We start from the raw sequence: 24,136 nt of genomic DNA on the forward strand, positions 1-24,136 counted from the left end.
GTAATTCAACAGAAAGATTTAGGGGAGGGAATGGATATGGAAAACACTATGATACAAAGCATTTTGCAAGTGTTCTACAACAGGAACATCCACTGAATGAAGAAAGGAAACTTGATCAGTAGCTGGCAGCAATATTGTGTATCTAAGGAAAGACCTATGTACTTCTAAAAGGCTCCCCCCAAAACCTTTTGTGTTTCTTTTTCTTACACTACTTATAGTGACAAAGCCACCTTTTTATTAAAAAAAATCTTTAAAAGTCTGTTTCATGCCTTCCAAGGTCAGGGTTTTTTTCTGCTTTTTAATATGATTAATAACTCTAACAGGTATCCTCTAAGCCAAACAGCTGGGTTATTGCTCAAGAAACAGCTGCTTCATTGCTAAATATATCCTTATTTCACCAGCCATCAGCTTGCTGAAGCTTTGCTGGTTACTTGCCTTTAAACATTTGCTGATAGTGAGAAAATCCTGATACTTAATCATAGCTAGTGCTACAAAAGCCTGAGCTACTTTGAAAAAATAATATACAGAGAAAAACACTGGCAGAAGGCTTTTTTCTTTGAGGGTGGGGAGAATTTTTTCTTGTTTCAATGCCACACATTAGGTTACAACCAGATGTTCACATTATAGATCCTGCCTGGGTTAAAAAAAAAAAAAACTTTTTATTCAAAAATGTCAATATCGTTTAACAGCAAATGTAGTATAATTACAGTATTCAATAAACATTTAACAAGACACAGACATTTTCTGCAGGAAAATATTACCAGAGTGAGCCTTTTAGCAGTTTAGCAGTTAAATTAGTAATTTTTTTATAACATCTGGTGAGCAGTCTCTAATTTCTGAAGTTTTGGAGCAAGAAAACTTTGGGCAGATTTTGAGTTATGAATAATTTGCCAGTTGTTTACCTTTATGCCAATCTAGTTCTCCCCTGCATAGATGCAATCGAATACATTACAAATGTGTTTTCCATAAAAATCCCTAAAAGGCAGGAGGGGGAAGGTGGAAAACGAGTTCAAGCTACTCTGGCTGTTCAAAGGCATTGCCATTTCTGTCACTGCCCCCCCTCCCCACCACGACCACCACACTTGACACCTGATGGAGACAAAGGGTCCAGCTCTGAACTCCTGCAGTCCACAAGTGCCCCCGTGCAGTGATTCAGACCAAAACCATTGTCCTTAGTAGGAATCTTTCCATAAACTCTGTGGATTTGGGATGAAATCCGACAAGAAGCAAATTCAGCCTTCATGGCAAGACGGATCTCTCTGGAAGTGGGAGTACAGCAAGGGACCGTGTGGGCAGAGGAGGACGGCCCCAGCCACCTGCTAACATGCCTCTGCCTGACCCAAGTATGTGATCCTTATCTTCAGTAGGGAGACTCCCTCCATGAACAGCATTGCTGAGGAGGTCACCAAAACACAAACCCTGCTCCTGTGCTGAACGCTTTTTCGGGGTATGGTTCTTCCCTAATACCCAGTACTGCTTGCTCTGTATTTTACCCAATTTGGCCAATGATCTCAAATCTGTTTGTAGTGACTACCTCCCCTTGGCACTTGAATTGGGTACCTCCACTGTAGGCAGAGAGGCAGCAGGTTAGTCACATATTTTGAAACTGGAATTAGCATTGCAGCCACTGTAATCCTGTGCATTTAGTGAAGACCACTAGCAAGTGATTGATTGTACAACCAGTTCTCCACAAACCACATGTTGGAAACTCTGTTATAAATCTTTCTACAACTTGCTGAGTTCCAGAACATAGCTAATTTCTTGCCATTTATCTTGAATGGATGATAATCTTAATGTTTATAATATTTACTGTTCATTGTCATGTCATCCATCAGTAAGATGAAATTACAAGATTTTTGTCCTCCATAGATGAGAGGTTTAATTATTAGCCTATTTTTAAATGTGATAATGTTTAGCCTTTAATCCTAAAAGTTAAACCTGCAAGATTTTTTGACATATCCCTAACTGAATGTATTCCATACATGCTTAAAAAACTTCTGCAAAATGTTCCAAACTGTACAAAAAATGCTTTCAAAATATCCCTCCTGGGTGTTAAAGCATCAGTGTTGAAAGCTCTTTTTAATGACCAGAGAGGAATACTTGGTTAAAAATCATCATGGGCTCATTGCACAGAAGAGGATCCCTTTGGGTGGATGCTTTTGTTGTACCCCATAGCAAAGTGAGGCCAGATTCTCTGCCTTTTTGTGTTCTCTGTTAATTAAAATTATGTGGGATTGATACATGTACTGGCAGAATGTTATCAGGTGCTAATTGCTGCAGTGGGGTTTTGACACATTCCTTTTTCTGCCTGCTTATTTTCAAAAGAAAGTCAAGAGGAGGCCAAATGAAGTATGTAGATATTTGTGGGGTTTTTGTGCCTTGTTAGATCAGCTATTGCACTTCCATTCCCCCTGCAGCTCATGCAAACATAGAACAGCCCTAAAAGAGGAAAGGTAGAGAGAGAAAAAAAAGAGAGAGACAGAAACTGAAGCTGAACTTTGTTTTGCTCTCAGTAGCTCCTTTTTCCACATGCAGGGAGTGGGTAAGGTGAAAAATTTCTTCTACAGCCTGCAACTCCAGCACCAGTTGTATAGCAGAATGAAATAGCATAATGGGAAATGTCAAGTAGTATCAGAAATGAGAGGCAGCACAAACCATTTTCTCTCCCGTGGAACTCAAGTAATTTGGATCAGTAGGGAACAGCACCCAGAATCTGAAACCTGCTAAGCCATGATGGGATTGATGGGCTTTTCATGCCTTGCCACGGTAAAAGATCAGTTATTTGCAATGCTGAAAGTGCACAGCTGGTCCAAATTCTCTATTGCCTTCACTTCAGATCTTTCCTGCTCTAACAATTTTGAACAGGCCTCTGTAGACTGCAGTTACTGGGACTCAGTCCTCTCTTGCCTACATGAGTGTACCTCATTGCTACTTGCTGGACAAAGAAGATGGAACGAGATAGAGTTTAGAATAAATAATTCTGTAAGATGGGAGACATTTTAATGGAGGAGGTGAGGTTTCTGTTTTGGTCTTTTTCGTTTTTGGCATTTCCCTGCTGCTTCTTAAAGCAGCGCATATCTGGGATGTGATGCTCCATGGTAAGTGCTCCATCCAGCTGCAATGTAAACAGAGCTTTTTGCTGCACATTCTAAAGCTGTAACATTAAGGAGAATAATGGACGATGCCTTTTGATACCTTTGTGTAAATGAAGAATTTTATTACAGTGAATTACCATGTTAATTTATGAAAAGTAAACAAAACCAAGTGCAAAAGTGATTCAATATATAACCTAACTTTCCTGGTGCCTGATGAGGTGACAGTGATGAAATCAAAACAAATATCTTTATGTTTCATAAATGCAGGGAAAAATACTTCTGTGTTTAATCACTGCCTGAGTCACTGACAATGCTGGCACACCAACACTACAGGTTTTAAAGTAAACAGAAGTCACTTTTTCTAGTGGCTGAGGATATAGGCAAACCCCATGTGGACCACCATGGGTTGCATGATAACAAGGAAGTAAGGAAACAGTAGATAAGGTAGTATACCTTGCCCTGTCATCATCCTGATTCCCCCATTCATTTGTAAACTACCATAGAAACAAAACCAACCAAACCACTTCATACTGAGTTCCTCCCTTGGGCCAAAAATTCCCTTTGGCTTCCAACAGGGTTTTGCTGGAAGAAGACATTAAAGCCTGGGTGCATGAATGGTGCTGTGCTGCCGCTATCCATGACACATATCCTTCCTCTTGAGTTGGCAAATTTCTATCTATGCTGGTATGAACTAGGTGCAGGTCCCCTGATATAGAAAGCCTCCAGAAAATAATATGATCACAGCACAAGGTCTAACCAAGGGCTTGTGGAAATGGCTGTGGTCCTCAAAGCCAAGAGGTGTGTATATACAGCTTGCAGATCCAAAGATATAGGCTCATCCTGCACAGCCTCAAAGTAGTTCATGCCACAAGACTTTATGCTGTGCTGTTGAGAGCTGTTGGACAGAGCCTCTGAAAGAGCTGAGTTTTCAGTGAGAAAGTGAATAATAGTCCATACCTTTCTGGGACAACTTGGGTGGATCTGCAACTCTTTACAGTTATTCTCTCAGGCATTCAAGAGTATGTGTATTGCTCTTTACAAATAGTTGTGGTTTGAGTGTCTGTAATAGTGTAACCTACAAACTATTGTGTTGTTTTATCCTTTGCGAGGAGGAGATGCCACTACAGCCGCTCATGAGAGCCATTCTGCACATGCACACAGGTAGGAGCTAAGAAATTCTCTTCTCCAAAACCAGCTCCACTCCAAATCGTGGCTGATGAATAGTCATGCAGTTAGAAAAGCAATGTGGTACCAACTTGTAAGCTACAGCTGGATAAATTTATTATGGGTATGAGAGACAACATGAAACTGGTTTACTTTTTGTGTTTGGGGACTGCACCTCTACATTCTTAAGAACTGTCTTCAGAGAGCCATTTTTGTCCTCTAGCTCTTAGAAGCTCTTCCTGAGAAAAATGGAAAGAATGTACAGTCTCCTTTAGAAACTTTTTTTCTCTCATATTCTACAATAGAAACATTTGCAGTGGAAATAAGTCTTTTTATGTAGAAGCGTGACAGAGAAATTTGGAGGCCACTGGCACAGTCTGATGTGGCAATTCCAATATTCCTCTGCATGGCGAAAGATAAGTAACCTCCCGAAAACTGTCAGTTGCAGCAGTAGCAAAAATAAAACTGGAAAAGAGTCTGCTTGTCACTGTCCATATGATTCTTAAGCTGATTAGGAATCCAGGGTGTTGGCTAGACATTAACAAACATTCAGGCCCTTGGACTCCGTCTGTTTTGGTTCTGCCAAGACATAATCACGCTAACATCCTGTACAGCCTAACCCTGCCTCTTTTTTAATAAGCTCCCACTTAGGAAACCATTTATAGATAAAATAAAGGAAAATTATTGAGCTCACTTTATAGTCCTGAAGAAGGAAAAAGCAAAGTAAATTAAGTCCAATTTGCATGGGCTTTTGAACACGCACAGATTTGGATATAAACTATGGAACAGACGTAGAATGCTGTAGCCTTTATAGTCAATATTTTATTAAATTTTTCCTTGTAAATTTTGCTGTGTCTTTATTGCATTCATTCAATAATAGGAGAGCTTTCCTACAGCTAATTCTATCCCTTGAAATTCCCCTTCTTGTTAACCTGTGACTGCAGTCTAATGGATAGTGTCTGCCATACAATACAGTAAGGGGGGATTCAGGTACCAAGGTGATTGTGTCTTTTATTAAAATACCTTTTTATATGTTCAGTTTCAAACTGATGACTGCATTTGCAACACTTAATTGCCACCACTATCCACAAATATTTTGCATTTAATGAAAATATCAAACCAAATCCTTTATTTCAGTTGAAGCAGCAGGTTGTATTATGCAGTATAAAATCCTATTTTATGAAATTTCATAGAAATACAGATCTAAGTTTGCACTCCCTATTCTTGTTTGAACTTTATAGTCTTTATATTGCAGGGCTTTATTAATTTTTTTCATTGTAGGTCTCAAAATATTTCTGTTGCATCAGGGAACTAAGCAGCCCCATTGTGGCTAATTTAACACCTGTAAATTGCCATGGCTACCAACCAAACACTTTCTAACTTTATAAGCTAAGTCTCTATTTCATGTTTTTAAAATAGTGGTGGGTTCAGCTCCAGTGGTTGTATCTTTTATTAAAAATTCTAACTTTATTCATCCGCAGCATCAGGGATTGCTATGAGCACTCAACTTTTCATACTTTTTAAGGCCAGGAGGGAATCACCTTAGTCAGCCAAGTCTGACCTTCTTTATACTGTATATCATAGCTCCTTGGCTAATAATATCTGATTTTTTTTTGTAAAAGTTCCAAAACACTTTCGCCACTTACAAGCAAGAAAAACACTTCTACTATTTGAAGAACTGCTTAGAACAAGAAAAAGAAAGGACTCGGTCATTTCTGGTTCTGTCCTTCATTCTGCTTTCCTCAATGCAGAGCTTTAGCAGGCATGATTTCTGGTAAAACCTAACAAGACCTGAAGTCAATCCTACTTACATGTAGTCACATCCTCTGCTGCTCAAATTCTTTGCTAATGCGGCTCTAGATTTGCTCGGGAGAGAGAGGCTAGTCTGCATCAGGCATGAAATGACATGGTGTCTACACTAATGAAAGGCATGAGTCATGGATTTTAGTTTACCTTAAAGACTAAAGTTAAATCACAACAATTCAAATCAAACATTATAATTCTTTAAACTCAAAGGACAGGCAGATGCCATGAAACAACTATTTTAGTGCCCAGCACTATCATTTATAGCTGTGCAATGTGAATGCGATGTCCCATAAATGATGGCTGAGATAAGAGACTACCCACTGTACAGGGACTGAGCTGGGACCCACCAGCTGGGAGACCTAGCAGAGTGGAACCCAAAGGGTCTCAGTTTCATCCTTATTGAGTACAAATTACATCATGAGAAGACTCCATAACTTATGAGAGCTGAGAACCTGCCTCCATCCCTTAAGCAAACAATAAATAACAACAAAGTCAGGTACAGTTGCACATAAACAAGCTTTCCTAATTTAGCCATTTGTAGTAGTAGTAGCCAAGTAGTTTTAGGCCAAATTCTGAACTGCATCTAGATAACACCACTGATTTAGCTCAGTACTGAAGAGACACCTACACAGATTGGTGATAACCAGTGAGAAGGTGTGAAGAATGACTGAAAGAGCAGAAGAATTATATATATATATATGTATAAAAAGCCCTGCCTGATATTTTGGCTTCTTTTCTTGAACAGTGTTACCTCTCCATGGGGATGCATGCACAGTCCTGCTTCACCCCCTCTCAAAGGCTGGCAGTTTCACCCTCAAGCCAACTATACTGCCATAACAGGCAGCTGTACTTGGTGAGGCTTGCAGGGTGCATATAAGGCATCCTAGAGCACTTCTGGCCAGGGAACAGGAGAGCACCTAAGAAGTGGGTAGCACTTCATACAGGAACACATGCCCAACACTTTAAATGGAAACCTGATCTGGGCTTACACAGGATGAGGAAGCTTGGTTCTGGATCACAGTCTGCAGCTTGAGCCCATTGCTGCTTTAGTATAATCAATTCTCTGCCAGACAGGCAACTATGGCAGCATGCAAAATCAGCTTAGAAATCAGGTAACTTCAGTGTGCTGGTTCTAACACAGTCAGAATTTTCTAATGAAAGATGCAAAGATTTTGCAAATGGCCCGTGAGGAGAAGGTTGTAACATAGCCAAATACATTCACTTGACCCTCCTGATTTACTGGGAATTGGTCAGAAAGGTCCCATGAAAAATATACAACACTTCCAGATTAAAAAAAAAAAGAAAGAGTTTGGAATACATTGAAAGGAGAAATAAGAATGTGGGAATGCAAATGCACTGAGCTCTTTGATCATGAATCCAGTAGGAATGTTACTTATCTTCATATCTGTGATAGGGCTGTGGGACATCCTTTTCAGCAAGATCCTTCAAAAGTAGATGGAGACACTGATATCACAAATTTGATATTGCTCATTCAGATGAGCAAGGCTTCCTAACACATACTATATGTATCCTGGCAATCAGGAGTGGAAAACACAAAAGGAAAGGGGAAATGCTCTTCACAGCACACACCATATGCTGCTGTTGCATTCACCAATGCAAATCTACCGTTATTCCACTGGTTTCAGTTATGTTCTCCAGATTTTCTCCATTAAAAACAAAACTAAAGACCTAATTACCCTTTCATTTATACAGACATCATGTAAGTTATATGGCAAATTCACTGAAGCTAGTGTTTGCTAGACTAAATTCAAGCCTTATATACAGAAGATGTGTTCAGGTCATGGATACCGAAACAGCACTGGATCTGCAAGCATGTGCATAATAGTAGCAGTATATAGTGTACAGGGTAATTCCATTCATACCTGATTCACACAGGCAAGACAGGACAGAATCAGATCATAAAATACCCTTTCTTTAGAAAGGCTCAGAACACATCTACAGAGCAAATCTTAATATCAGTTACTTTTTATTTCTTCTTCCTTGCTCTAAATATCTCTCTGCCTCCTCCTTTCCTGTGCACCGCGTCTGCTTGACTCCAGGAACTTGCAGTGACTTGGGCTTCTCAAAAAATCCTTTTTTTTTGTCTTGAATAACTTCTACTGACAATGTTTCCTTTGTTTTTATGTTAAAAAAAGAAGAAGAAGAAGAAGAAGAAGTTGAAAACCTGAAAAGCACTTGCTTTGGACAGTCAAAAAGGGTAGGTGTGCGGAAGTTGAGTTTTGCTTTGTTTTCAAAGAAAACCTGAAAAAGGGCAACAATAGAATTTATATAAATGGAATTACTGAGACTAGACAGAAGTTATGTTGCTACCTTCTCTACAACACAGTTTAGAGACACAAATTCCTTTTTAATGTTAAAAATTTTTGTATGTATTTAAACTACCTTTTAAAATAGAAAAACTTTGTAAAAATCTTCTTTTTAAGTATCTAATTAAAATTTTTTTACTTCCATTAGAGTAATGAATAGCTGCACAAGAATCCAAAGTCTTCTTTCACGAACTGTGAGATTTCGTATTGTTTAAAATAATGGAGAGAGAAACTGTGAAATGCAGTATAAAAAGCAGATGTATGAAACATAGAAAATAACAGGAACGCAAGCATGCCGAAGTGTCTCCTGTAATTTGCCTGCGAGGAAGGGCAGGGGCCGTGCGTCGTGGCTCCCCCAAGGCCCGCGGCAGCGCAACCAGCAGGGGTCACACAAGAACTCTCTATAAAAGAAGAACAGGCAAATTTCTTCTCCGCCCGCGCACGATCAGGCGCAGGGCTCGTTCTGGCTGAAATGGTTTTAATCAGCCTTCCCCCAAATTTTAAAATTTGATAAATGTTTCCAACACATACTTCTCAGACATTTGTGTACACAGACACACCGTAACAGAGCATGCACAACTCCTTTTTATTTCTTTCCACATTTATGTAGTAATTAATGAGCTGAGTGCATCTAAGTCTGGGGCAAGGGTTTCAGCTTGTGCTCAAAGGAATTACAACTTGATCCAGAAAGCTATGCAAATTTTACTTACTTTCTTCTGACTTCCCTGAATGATACATTTCAGGCTATTTCATCCCTCAAGCTCTAGCCACAGACTTGAGCTATTTGAGTGGGGGAAAAGCAACTCATTGGCTAGTAATGTTATTGTTTGCAGGAGGTGTTTCTACGTCCAAAAATTTATCCAAAAATTATGGATAAAGTATATCACAAAATGTTTGCTACCAGACTACAAATTTTAGCTTGCTTTTAATTCAACTCATAGATAGCTTGTTTTGTTTCAGATCAAATGTTTCAGTGAACTTAAAAATAAAAAAGAAACACAGCTAGCCAAACAGCCCAAGATCACAACCCTACAATAACAACCCAGGACATTCACACAATAGAAAAGAAAAGCCTCTGCAGCAGCAAGGAAACAGACTTCAGCCTCAAGCTTCCAGGGGGGTTAAAACAACAGAGAGTTAAATGTGCAGCTTTGCATAATATGAAAATATCTTGGCCTTTTATTCTCCAAGTTAGAAGCTGCAGAATCAGAACACAGAAATCGTGCACTGTAGCAGAACCTGCATTATGAATCTTGGGTTTCTTGGCATGTGGAGACAAGATTTTTCTAATGCTAATTCAAGGAGAGGATCTGAAATTGGGAAGAATGCGTATGTGCATATGCTAGAACCCAGGAAAGTCCCTGAGACTGAAAAAAATAAACCCACATGTATTTAAGCACTTTCCTGAATCAGGGCCAGTGTCTGTGGTAATAATTAGAGCATTTTAATAATCAGGATATTTTGATTAATATTCTCTTGGTTTTCTTTTTCATATGACGAAAATATATGCATATACATATACCCACATACATATTTAAATATATTATATAAACAATTTTTAAGGAGGGATTCATTTCTAACAATCTTTTTAATCAGAAGAATAAATACAGTAATAGAGTTAATTTTCTGACCAGCTCTAGAACAGCTTGGAAAAACATTTTACATGCAAGTTTTACCATAATTTAGAATATTTATATATTCCCTCCTGCTCTGACACAGACAGTTCTTATTAGTAAATACAAGCAGGATAGTAAATATTACAGGACATCTGCAACATACAGAACTTTTCTGCATTCATCATTCTTCCCTGCTTTCAGTTATAATAACTACTTACCTCTGAATATAATATTGTTCATTATACAGCTTATATAGATATGATATTGCTTCATCCTGTATATCTAAAACACAGTTACAGCTTTATTCTGTGTCAAGCAGGAAAACAGCCATGTAATTGTTTTAGAACTATTTACTTCAATGCTGGAGACAATCTGGAGGTCATCTTTTATTATCAGGGTCTGTCTTTGCTCGTGAGTGCTTATAAAATGACTATAACTCAGAAACATTCCTGCTTCTTCCCCAAGAGTCATGGTTGTGGTCTAAGCCTGAATCAGTTCATGTTATATCTGGAATTTCTCAACATGCAGAAGGCTGGAGAAAATTCGTAGAGTCATAATTCTATCAATACAGAAATTGTCATTGTAAAGAGGGGGTTAATTGGATCAGACACTGACCTGCTGAAATTGGGCATGAGTTCAAAGCTAATGACATTAAGTAAAAAATCTAAAAGATTAAAAAATGGGGCTACATCACTTTTAAAAGTTATGTCCAGCTCACTGTAATATTTGCAAATTTAAACTTCTTTAAAATAAATACTTCTTTAACAGCCTATTTGTCTATATACCTTCATGTGTGGACATTCACAAACTACATAGCTAGAAAAATGAAGGTAGTGAATAATTTCTTTCAAATTCCCAAGAGAAGAATGTGGCCTTCAGGTTTCTTGACCCCTGCAGAAAACGTGAGCATCTCATGCCCTACAAGGCAAAACTTTGAAACACTGCTTCTCTCCATTTCTCTGATATTGTTGAAGTACTGCTATAAGTCTTTGCTAGGACTGATGGCAAGGAAGTTCTAGGTTATATTTTCCTAGGAAAGGCTAGGCCAGTTCAGTGGAGCTGTGTCGATTAATCCTAGCACGTGGCTTTGTTCAAATATATTCCTAGTCAGACATGTATTTTTTTTATATATAATTGTACTTTTTTCCCATCAAAGACAAGGGACACAACCAGGGTATTTAGAAGGATGTGTTTCATGGGAAGCTTCAGAACTTTATTGGGAATCAGTTTGCATAAGAAATTACTCAAAATTGAGGAACTTTTCAAATAAAATTGGCTAGCAGAGTCTGTCTTTTGGACGACTAGAGCCAGACTAGAAACTTTCACCAGAGCAAGATTTCGACAAGGCTCCTGTGTGCAGGGTTTGTAACAGGGTTCAGAGGTGGCTAAATGGTTGAAGAACAGGTTTTTTTCTTATGTTAATTACTTGGTCACAGCAATGCTATGAGGGTAGAGCACATTCTGTCTACTGCGCACCATATCCTCACATTTCTAAACACAGTACAAGCGAAGTCAGCCATCACTGGCAAAAACAAAATTTTTCTTCTACTGAAGACCTCAGTTGGCTCTTCTCCCTGCCACTATGCTTCCAAGTCTCTTACACCCTCTCTCACAGATCCAAACTCCATTAACTCTTTCTTCCACACCCAGCAACTGTCCTGTTCCCTATGTTATCTCCCCCCACTACTGCTGTTTACAACCAGGAGGTGGTGAGGAAAGAGAAGCTCTAAATGTACCTCTGAAATGGTTAAAGAAAAATCTCAGTCAAGGCCTGAGACATTGAAAATTTCAACAAATTCTACGCTCCCATTTTTGGTCAAGGCAACAGCATCTCGAAACATGGCTGACCTCTGGGAGAAAATGTGCAGAGTTAGCAGATAGCAATGTATATGTACATACATATATGCATATATTTATATATACATATATGCATGTGTATGTGTATGTATTTTTTTTTTTTAAGAAAAGCTGGTGACTCACTTGCCTCCCCTCCTTTGCTGTTGTCAATGATCCTGGTAGTGTTCCTCAGAGGAGCCCCTTTCCAGACCTGACATCTGCTTCCCGGCATCCAAACGAAGAGACCCTCCCTCTGTGACAGCCTCCAGCGCTTTCTATCTATGGATATGGTAAGGAACTGTGCCTTTATCCAGGCAATCTGAACATCAGAAAGTGAAGGGGCAGCACTGTCTGAAAAGCCCAGCTGTAGGGATGAGGTGAGCGTCCCCAGAGAGGATACTGTAAGGCATGCGCACATGATGACTGATGGGGTCATTTTTGCCTTAAAACTGCTGCCTAAGAATCCCAACAAGATATCTGTATTTCTACAAAGAACTAGAATATGACCAAGAACTAAGTTATGAAGATCAAAGACAAACAGCATCCATGTGACCATGGTTGCTCAGACAGACCAAGAATAGCAAAGCTTTGCTGCTACTGGAGCATGAAGCAACTCCAAGGGACTTAACAGCTGCCAGCAAAACAGTCTGGGAGGTTCTGCCAGGAAGCCAGATGTTGTTGTTGGGGAAACATACCCAGTGCACTTCAGCATCTGGGACCCATGATTACCACTGAAATGGAGGAAAGCACTGGGATATGGTGGACAAATGGCTTTCTTAGCTGGACAAATGGCTTTCTTAGCTGTACCCCACCCTTCTCTTCAATTAGTTGAGAAACATTCCTGGAAAGTCAGAGGGCTAAAAAGGGCAAGTCTTAAAGCATGACTGAAAAATAACTTTAGCATGTTATTTATATATTTACAAAAACATATGTCTCTTATTAAGATTTTTTATCTCTATTTCTTATGAGACCATTGTTTGACAGCAGGAAAATATGCACTGAAGTTAAACTAATAACTAATATTGATATTATATTTACAATATGATATATATGTGTGAGAGAGAGCTTTTCTATAGGTAATAAGGCTGTGCCTGAACCTGCTCCCGGTTAAATCTGGGCAAAACTCCCATTAACATTAATAGGAGGAGAACCTGACCTGGCAAAGGTTCGTAAGACTTCCTCTGAGCTAAGCAGGCCTCGAGTCAAGTCCAAATGATGAGTGGGCTGATGGAAATTCATTCAGATCCATTTTGTTTGAAGATGGTGATAAATCACTTGCTATCCCTGAGTCAGCTGGGTCAGCCTCAAGGAAACTTGTATTCTCCTGTGCTTATTTGTACCTGGCTGAAATCAGAGATACTATGTTGGTACATTAAGAGTGGAGTTTGTCAGATTTTTTTTCCATTTTCTGTTTTATACATTAAAGTCAGATGCTTTCAGAAATGCCAACTTTTTTTGCTGTTCACTGGGAAAGGTCTGATTTCTAAAAGTGCTTTGCGTTTGCTATTCTTACTGAATCTACCTGCAAAGAGGAGCGCTCAGTAGCTCTAAAAGTCTCTTAGTCTTAAACTGAACAAAGTAGGAGGCATCTACATGCTCTTCCTTAAAAAAGGAAAAATACATAGAAATCAACAACCTCATTCAACAAAATTCTTAACCGCATCTGAAATCTTAATAATTCCTCCCTGTTCACCCCATGTACTTTAGAATATGCTGGGATATACTTTATATGGGAAGCATATACTTTACTGGGAACTGGATGCACCTAATGCCAAGTACATGTGACAGTGCTTTGATGATGGAAACCCAAGTTGAACTCCAAGAATTCTCCTAGGTAGGCATGGTACCACGTATGGATTCCCAGCCTGGATTGCTGAAGGACTTTGCAAAGACCACTGAACTAGCAAAAGGACTTACTGTTTTCATCCAAAAGTTAAAAAAAGCTATATGAACCCAGACAAATTTAAAATGTAGCAGAAAGCCCTCTTCTCCTCTGCTTTGCACTTTCAATAGCCACCTGCAACAGTGTTAAATGGTTGAAAAACTTTATTACCAGCAACAGGAGTGAATTCTGATGTGCTGGCATTTCAGATGCCTTTGTACAGGTAGGAAATTATGACACAGAGTTCAACAGTTCATATCAACAGAACCAATATATAAATACATATATACCTGCAAACAATGGTCTGATGACAAGAAGCAACCACAGATTTATTGGGGAAATGGGAAAGAGCAGGAGGAAAACAAGAGTTTGTAGCGAGAGCCCCTGCCCTGATCAGGTGGTACCAGCCAGAGTTAAGTTTATTTTAAACTCTGTGATGCAACTGCCTGCCCAGCCCCTGTTGAAATAGGAAAGCAGACCCTGCCAGTGGCATTGCAAGGAGTTCTTGAGAACAAGAACTAGACAGAAATTTTTCTCCCTGTAACAGTTTAACTTTGTATTTACTTTAACAAATAGGATTGTATATAATAAAAGATTATGTCAGAGTGGAAAAAAAGTCAGGATTTTATTTTAATTCTACCCAGAACAATTTGCATTAATCGAAATGGCCTGGGTCTTTAAAAACTGTTTTGTAGGAACTGAAATGAGGTGGGACATAAGTGTTAAGCATCATTTCAGAGAGTTAGAAGTGCATAGTAAAGGCAGTGCTTGGTTGTAGCTATCTTAACTACAACACAGGAAAGTAGTACTAAAAATATTGACTATGTTATTTCCCATGAATATCTAGACAGTCACTACCTCATAGTTCATGAGATGTAGGCGTTCTTCACCATAGCTCATGGAGAGGTAATTGCTGGATGCTGAGGTAGTAACATTTCATAGTAACATGTGGAAATAGTAAAAATATACTTAGACCTGCTGTCCTTAAAGATTGTTGTCATAGCTCTTGAACTGCTAGGTTTCTATAAAGCACCATGGCTTCTAGGATGTTTTTTCAGGATACAACATTGGTGTTTCATGAAGAGATGCCTTTTCTGCTAAGGCTCCCTTACTGAAGTGACAAAGTGTTGGACTAGAAAGTATCATACATGATTCATATTTCATCAATATAGGCCTGGATGTTGTGGAGATCTTGAATGCATCCTCCTTTGTAACAGCAACCAGAGGTTCATACACTAACATAATAATCATAAAAAGCAAGAATAGCTTCCCTTCATTATTTCAACATTTTCCTCACACTGGCACACTGAAAATTGTCTGTCTCGTATCTTACTTAACCTAGCAGAATGCTTTATATAGCCATTCTTCCAGATTTTGATTACATTTCCAGACTTTCCAGAATTACTTTTCTGACTCATAGGAGTTTCAAGGAAAGCCTGAGTGGCAAGAGGAAGGAATTTAAAACAGTGCTTTTCAGAGACATCAAAATATTACTGAGTTTAAGAAAAAAAACCTTGACACCTTTCGGTCCCTCAGGTTTCTACACAATATTTAACAAGGTTTCGAGTGATTAGAATCTGACTTGAGAGTGACTACAAAGTATGGTGTATAATAAACTCTGAAAAGTATGCTTGCCTTCTCTTTTTTAACCTAAAAATGTTTTGGCCTCCATAATCTGTGCCTGGAAAACACTTTGGGTAAGATGCATTTGGCTCGCTTCATAGCCACGTATTGTACAAGCAGACACCACACTTACAAACTAGCTGTGTATAACCAGAGCTCGTAATAGCCTTCAGCTTTCAAAACACTAACCTCCACCAGGGAGCTAAAAGAGCCACTCTGCTTATGCAGTCAAGTAGAGGGAACCTAATATAAACAGGAATAATTTTGACACATTCCAGTTTGTAGACACCAACAGCACTGATAAAAAAACTGCATTCAACCTCCATTCAGGATGGAACCCTGATTTTTGGGATTCCTACTGGTAGAGTTAGAAGATATCTATCTATCTATATCTACCTATCTATATATATCTATCTTCTATATATTTTATTTATATTTTAAAATATTTTTATTTTATTTATATTTTTTGCTTTGCTTTTTGAAGAAGGAGAATCATCACTAAAGTCTGATTCTGAATACTGTGGGAAGAATCCAATTATTGGAATCTGTTAGTCAGGAGTGGCACTAATACTACAATTCCATGATATTTGAATTCAAACATGGACTTATTTTTCCACTCATTCTAATTCAGAGGGAACACTGAGTATATACATTACCAACTGAACAGCTGGTCTTCATGTACACCTATGCTCTCTGTTGACTGGGGATCTGTTTGGGGACAACCTAAAGAAATACTGCTTTTGTTCCTATTTTCAAACAGTTGGGAGGTGCCCAAATTTACAACAACATGGCCATACAGGCACCAGGATGAATGGATGGGTGGATGGATAAAAACAAACCATTAAAGTGGGTAATACTTCCAGGAAAATCTTTGTTCACATATGCAGTAGTCATTCTTTTAGAGCTTCTATTTAAAAAACAACAGAAGCAAAGCAATGGAGTTGATATGGCACTTTTTATTTCAAAGTATCACAGAATATCCTGCAAATAATCTGCCCTTAGACTGCTGACAGGCATGCAACTCAGCACAGTATGACAACCAGTTCTGACCAAAGGCAGAAAAGGTAGACCTATCACAAAGTGACTTCAGAGTCAGCAGAATAAGGCTAAACTAAGGCTAAACTCTGAAAATCCCATTTGTTGTGTCCATGTTTCACAAGAAGGACTTTGCTCTTTATGTAGAGGCATCTTTGCAGAGTTTAGGCAATCCAATGCTGGACAAGCTGAAACACATTTATTTTATTTATATTACATCTCCTACATAACATCTGAGCTTAATGTAAAAGTACATCATAGTGGACTAAAACATTGCAATCACAGAATGGCCCCTAATCTAACCTAGCTCCTTCCCTACACGTGAATTCACCATTTACAAAAAGGCCAGGTTAGAGAAATGAGTGCAAACATCTAAATTGTACTTGTCAGGCTGAAACCCTTCAAGACTTTGAAACTTCATGGCCAGAAAACAACCCTGTGATCAACCACACTGTCTTGCTGCAAAATAGAAACCCTATTTCACTCCACACTTTTTTGTAGGAAGTGTAATACGTTATGGTGAAGTAGACAGTTTAAGATACTGCAGTACTTAACTGCACTGTAAAAAAAATATGTTTGCCTTGAACTGCAGCTACAAAACAAAAAAACTTTTGCACTGTTGAATCCAAAGAGCCTAAATGCTCTTTCTTTTCTCCTTTCTCCAACGCACCACATTTATGACAGTTAGTACTGACCCGATTAAAACGTATATAGACAGAGAACAAACCTATTGTACCAGACAGCATTGCAAGATCTTTTTGAAACATGCAAGCTCTTTCTACCTGCTCAAGTGTTCATATTGAAAAGGAAAAAACAGAACTAGAAATTCTTTGCCATTTTCCTTCTCATTTAAAAATTGCTTTAAGATATTTTGGAGACAATTCTCCTGCACATTTTCTCTGAGAGGAAAATAATTTTTTTGATTCATATTTTCTGCAGATGGCAAATTCTGATCACTAACATTGTTCATTATAAAATGAGATTGTTTTTAATCCTTAATGTGCTTTACCAATCTTGACCAAAGTATGTCCCTTTATATGAAAGACATTAATGTTAAATTAATTCACAGTAAAAAAAAATTTCCATTGTGCTTTGTTGAACTGAAATGTATCCATATTTGAAACATAACAATTAATATTAGAATAAATTCAAATGATTTTGAAACATAACAATAAATAGAATTAACAACTAAAATTAAATAATAAATAGAATTAATAAAAATATAACTGAAATTTACACACTGAATTGGGTCAAACAGGTCTGTCTCGTTAGTAACTAGATTCACATGATTTCAAGCTGCAAAGGCTGAATTCTGTGGAACTAAAACCTTTGGTGTTAAGACCCAAACTTTCCCTTCTCTTATTCCCTTATAAATTGTTAGAATTGATTAGTGTATATTTCAGGCTTCCCAAGTTTTTCCATTAAAGGTTCTTTGTTTCTATGGAACATTCTTTATGGCAACACCAACTCCCTAACTATACCCCAAATCAGCTGGATCAGGCAGCTTTTTAACATTTCTTTGGACCTGGGTCTATGAAGTCCTCAGCATTTGTCTGCAACTCGCTCTCTAAGGGCTTCGTGAACCAGATGTTGGGGGGCACCAAAGGATTGAACAGAAAGTTAATCCTAACGTATTATTAGTTCTGTCACAGCAGTGAAGCAGAAGGCAGTCTTTAAAACCAAAATGGTGAAAACATGTTTCAAGAAGCTATGGGGCTATTTTGGGCAAAAGGATGAGGAAATTCTATAACATGAACCTATTTTACAAAATCCTGTTAGATCATGCAACTTTTTTAGCTTCCATGATCTAACCCACAGAAAAGAATCTCAATTACCTACAGATGCACATGAATAACCTACTGGTTTCAATAAGTACCAGGCCTATGAATGTGTTTCTGAGGGCAATGTTTATGAATATACTACCAGACTAATATTCTGGATGATTTACATGCTGGATGCAATTCTAACTTTTGGTACAGGGTAAACTTGAGCATGTGTCTTGGAATCAACAGCTATTCTGCGAGCATAGAAATAGCTTTTCTCAAGATGCATTCTGGATAATAGAAGGACACCTTATATCTGTAACACTGCTGGTTTTCTATTATGAGATATGTATCCAGTGCAACCTATAAATCAATGGCATGAAAGCTGTTCTTTACCTGGTTAGTGAAAGGAGATTGATATTTCTAAATTATATCTTAATAGAGCGAAATTGCTATGGGCTTTCTTGAAGTTTTAATATATTCAGAAATATATTTAATGTATTTCTGAACTGAGATCCTAAAGACACTGAGTTAATGCCAAGGGGAAAAAAAAAGAGAATCTTAAAGAGATTTAAAAAGACTTTGAATATTTTATCATTCCAGCTCAGGACATTAAATTTGACTCTTTGTTATTACTTAAATATTAGCAAAACATTAATAAAATATTTAATATTGAATAAAATATTACTAGCACTTAAAATTGAAAACCTGACACAAATTACTCTGCATGGGTGGAAAGATGGGGGGGTTAATTATTTTTTTACATTAACTCTGGTTCATTTTCCCCCAGATTTTACAAAGGTGTGCTGGCATGACACAGAGGGATTTTAAATGTCTAAAGAAATAAGATAATAAAAGAAGAGCAGTTACTCTTACTATAGTAAAACTTCAAGGGAAGCAGAACTTGTTTGTACTGGATTCTAAGGCTCTGTCAAAATTGCTAAATAAAACAGGATCAGGCACCTTTCCTGGCCAAGTGGCCAAGTGTGGCTACATCCACTGTGCTTGGCCCTGGTCCTTCCCACCCTCATCCTTTTTGTTGTGTGTGCTTTTTTTTCAGTTCAATGAGCCTGAAATAATGTGAGGGTCCATCAGAATGGGATTTTCATTGTATGAATTGGATGCATATGTTGCATGAGGACACAGGGATGTGTGAAGGTGCAAAGCTGACTGGGAGAGCCTTGGAGGTCTGTTCTGACAAAAAGGAGCCAAATCTGGTTCAGCCTTACCTATATTCCCAACTGGAAGTGGTTTCTGCCCTATTCTTTCCCTGTGCCATTAAGACAGTATTGGCAGAGCTCACAACAACCCTATATTTTCCCCTTACTTCTCTGTACCAATATCTAACATCTATAGATAGAGTTCTGAGAAAATTTAATCAAAAATGAGACTGCTGGAAGAAGCTTTATGTGTTCTGTTCTCTTAGAAAGCCGTACCTACTTCGTCATTGGTACCTGGACAGAATGTTTCTGAGAAAGCAAGGAAAACAAAAATGAAGTTCTAAAATTAGAAAACACAGATGACATTACTTGCTATCACTTCATGACATTTAAAATATTAGGGCTAAATCTGAGAAGCATTTTAGGCAGTCTCATGTGGAGTGTTACAATACCTAATTTAAGGTGCTCTTACTCCTAAAGCAGGGTCTGGACCTAGGCTGCACACCCACATGGGAAGAGTATTAGATACCTTGGAGGGGAACCCAAAACTACCAGTGCAACGAGCACATGAGAGGGCTTGAAGGCTCAGGCAGTGTCTCCCAGGACTATGCAACCCCTGTCCCAGGTGACAGCTGAGACGGAGGCCAGGGCTCCAGGTCTCTTCCTCTCTGCACACTTCAGGTCGGTTTACATTAGCAGGTTAGTTTGCAACAGGTTCTCTTTAAAGTGTGAAACTACCTTGCACACAGATGCACACCCTTGACAGTGTCTCTCAAATTCATCTTGTGAATCTTTCCTTCGTGGCATTATCAGCTCAGTCATGGAGTGTCAGCTCGTTTTCAGGAGGGTAGCAAGGCCAGCCGGTTATCAGGCCAGGACCGGCACCCGCTTGTGGCGGCATTGCTGCTTCATTCTTACCAGCCACCTCTTTCCCACTATTCTGCCCAGGTGTCCAGGAATATACCCACTGCCAGGCAACAAAAAAAACCCAGATTCACTGTGACTCTGAAAGGCCTTTGCATTCTGGCTGTTTCATGTTCCAAACAATAACATGGAAAATAAGCCGTAGCTCTTTTACCATGGAAAGCAAATTTGTTATCAGGGACAGCATTAAAACAGAGGGAATTTGTTCTCCCCAAGCACTGCAATTGAGGAGCATCTTGGCTTTTGTATTCACACATGGAGTAGCCTTTCATCTCCTGAGGGGGAGAGAGAAAAGGTGAACTTTCTAATTATATATATATAATCTTGTAACATTCAAATCTTGTTTTTGATTTTTGAACACCTGGTAAGCCACTATTGCTTCACCTAACTAAATTTCTACCCAACTAAACTTAGATCCCAAATTCAGATCTAGGTTCTAAAATATGTGTCCTGATATTTTTTCCACATTAACTGAGGTTAGTATGAGTTATGCCATTGCAAATAGGGGAAGAATTTAACATAAAATTTCTGTATGTTATGGATAAATCCATAGTTATTTCCTAAAATTAAGGGTAATTCCTCACAATGAATAACACCTACAAGGAAATAGAAAGGCAGAGGCTTCTTAAAAGAAGTCAGAGCTGAATTATACTTAGCACTGCAAATGTATAATGTTAGGAGTCCTTTATTCCATTGATAAATGTAGCTTTTCAACTTAAGATAAATAAAAAGAGAGGAACTGCTATACTGAAAAAGTATCCTCTAAATCAAAAATGATATTGCTGTCATCCAAGAATAGTCTGTAAAGAAAGTAGTTGAAAGTACATCTCGGGCAACTATTATTTCTTTTCATTTCATTTTAAAATAGCTTTTACTCCAGTCTGTTATAAAGGTTTGTTTGGCATGTCTGCTTTTTTGTAGGAACGTTTGAGAAGACTGAGAGAAGACTCAGAAATTTTATCATCCCTGAACTGAAAGGAGCTGAAAACAGCTACAACATCCTTTTCTCCCAAATGTGGATTAGGGAGCACCTCTTCCCTACATTTTTGGGGGGTCCTTGTCTGTCCAGTGCAATTTGACCTCCAGTTTTCTAGGACTCCAAATGCTGGATTTCCTGAGCTGTTTCTGGGGAAGGAGAAAGGTCCATGCAGGCACCATGAATTGTGCAAACCACACCTTGTGGGAGCTTTCACCACAGAGCAGTCCTTCAAGGGGATACAGACACACCTTGACTGATTGCTGTGCGGGCAGAAAGAGGACTCGAGGGTCTGTGGAGTCAGGACAAGCTGCCAGCAGAGCTGTTCCCTTTTTTCTACCTCACCGATCTGTAGTGTCCAAAAGACGCTTTCTGAATGCCCCAGATTCCGCCTGCACGAGCTGAACTGGCCTCTTTGCGCGGTCTCAGTGCTGTGTTTTGTAAAGATATCTGTGACCATGACCCTGCCTGCCCTTGGCTTGCCCCTTGGTGCAGTGTGGTCTGGCCCTACCAAATTACTGGCTGGTATGGACGTACGTACGTACGTATGTAGGGCAAGCACTGAGATATGCCATGCTGTAGCCTGTTCCCTGTCCTGTGTGGGGCCGTGGAGCCTCGCCTCACCCAATGCCTCTGACCCAGCTATGGTGCAACGGTTCCCCTTCAGCCAGCCAGTTTATCAAGAGAGGACAGTGGCTTTCTTCTAAGAAATTACTGCTGAAGCCCTTCGCCACCGTCCAACCGGCTCAACAGATAATATCTGACTCGTAACTTACCCAGCCCATTAATTTTGCTTTTAAGTGGCGTGACCAGCTCCAAAAGCATTATAACTAATCTGTCTCACAGTTCAATGGTAAGACAAATTATTAGGGATGTATTTTCAACATATCGCTTTTGTATTTTATTAAAAACAAAGTCTCCTAGCAGTTCAAATTTCTTGTCTTTCAATCTTGTGACTAGTTCTCTTGTTCTTCTGTCATGAGCGATCAAACACAAGCACTGGTTTTTGTTTCTTTGTACCACTTGTTTTTTTATATACCTTTAGGAGTTCCCTTTTTCAACTTAAAAGAGGTAATCTTTTCATTATCCCTTTTCACATGGAAGGTTAAACCAGGTCTGAGAACATTTCAGAGTGTTCAGGGGTTGCCCACATAAAGAAATTCTCTGGAAGAGATATGGCAGAACACACACTGACAATACAGTAGAAAATCTTTGAAAGAACATGAAAAAAAAAAAATCTCATTTCATAACTGTGTGTCACAGGTCAGATATCCCAAAAATCTGTTGCACTTTAACATCCTATTTTATTCTGGAATAACATTCCCATTCAGTCAACTCCTATTTCTCATTTACATCTTCATAGTTTTTAAGTATACAGAATGACATGAAGTATTCCCTTGTTGGCATGCTGCTTACCTATGGCATTATGGTTCTGACAGTGTGCCTTTTGTGAAACATTTTTAACCCTTAGACAGCAGGCAATATTTAAATCATACACTGTACTCTTCTTAAACCTTCCTACTTTGGTACATGAATAGACCTATGAGAATTAATAGAGAATTGAAGTCTGTGAGTCTGACTTTTTACAACCACGTTTGAAACAACATTAGTTCTATTAACTTCTGTACAAATTTCTGCATGTTTCTCTGCGTAACTGAAATTCCGATTGAAAGAGCCAAACCTTTAATATGTGCATTCACTAACACTCATTAGTAGCCAAGGTCATTATTTTAGGTACTTTTTTATGATATAGCTCAGGGAATGATGAAGAATTACACACAAAAGAACATGATGTTGTTTGAGTTTTCTTAATTCCAAAGTTTTACTGAGGTTCCTGGTTCTGTATGTTACTAAATGTACAATAATGATAACAATAAAATCTTTGAAAACTCCCTAGATAGTTCTCATTCAGAGGAAACTTTTTTAAAACTACTAAACATCTGAACATAAGCTGTTTTTTTAAGAGAGTACTTCAAAAGAAAAAAAAAACATATGTTGTGGCTGGCCTTTGTTATCTAGCTAATGAAGAAACTAATTCTTTGTTTGGACAGGCCATTGAGTAAAAAATTTTTGTGGAGATCAAGTGCTTAGTACAACATATGATTTGTGTTGCCTTTGATTTGTAAGAAACAGAGAATCCAAAATCATTTCAAAGAAAATACATCAGAAAGCTTATAAAGACTGTCAAAGAGATTTTTAAAAAGAGTACATAGCTACTGTTCCTTGCAAACATTACATGCAAAATTTAGACACTTCAAGCACACAGAATGTTGAAAGTAAAAATGTTCTTTATAGAAGGATAAATAAAAATTTCTATAAGGGAAGACCTATGAACTATCCACTGGAGGAGAAACTGAGTTCAGAGGTTGCAGTTTTATTGGTAGTTTGCATAATTTGTATTAAACATAAGACAAAGTTAAAGTGTGAAGACAAAGTTAATGTATGCAGTCAGGCAGAAATAAGCAAAACCAAGCATTTAATACATATGGTAATGGCTTTTCTTTAATAGAAGAGTAAGACTCGGTGATAGTTTCAAGAAAGAGTATAGCTGCATGGCACCCAGGGAGGTATTCATAGGATTATTGTATAGTACTTGGGGAGAAGTTAGGCACATTTGCTAGCTCTCTGTTCAAAGAGCTACCTCAGACCAACATCTGCCCAGAAGTGGCATCTGCCCAGAACCCCTGTGACCATCAGACCCCTCCTCAGAAACCTCTCCCATTCTGCAGAAGAGCACGTTCCTCCCATGTGCTGTCCTGGGGTCATCTCCTCTCAGGGAAGAGGAGGATGTGGTGGTTCCTTCACTTCTCAGCTTTGTGGAAGGTGAAGGAACTAGCAGCTGCTGGAGGCTGCACTTCCCTTCTTTGACCTCCCCTCAGGCTACAGGCTGTCCTGGGTGGGGGTGCTCAGCATCTGTCAGCGTGAGAAG

The 24,136-nt window shown here is 38.6% G+C and overlaps 1 long non-coding RNA gene across 1 annotated transcript; it reads left to right on the forward strand.

Moving 5' to 3' along the window:
- The first annotated feature begins 8,172 nt into the window (after positions 1-8,172).
- LOC112992045 (uncharacterized) lies at positions 8,173-23,099 on the forward strand. The gene is made up of 3 exons (XR_003261436.2): positions 8,173-8,283; positions 12,028-12,134; positions 21,153-23,099. It is a non-coding gene; the product is annotated as an uncharacterized LOC112992045 (long non-coding RNA).
- The last annotated feature ends 1,037 nt before the right edge of the window (positions 23,100-24,136 follow it).

This window comes from Dromaius novaehollandiae, chromosome 2, assembly GCF_036370855.1.
Source record: "Dromaius novaehollandiae isolate bDroNov1 chromosome 2, bDroNov1.hap1, whole genome shotgun sequence".
NCBI classification, from domain to species: domain Eukaryota; kingdom Metazoa; phylum Chordata; class Aves; order Casuariiformes; family Dromaiidae; genus Dromaius; species Dromaius novaehollandiae.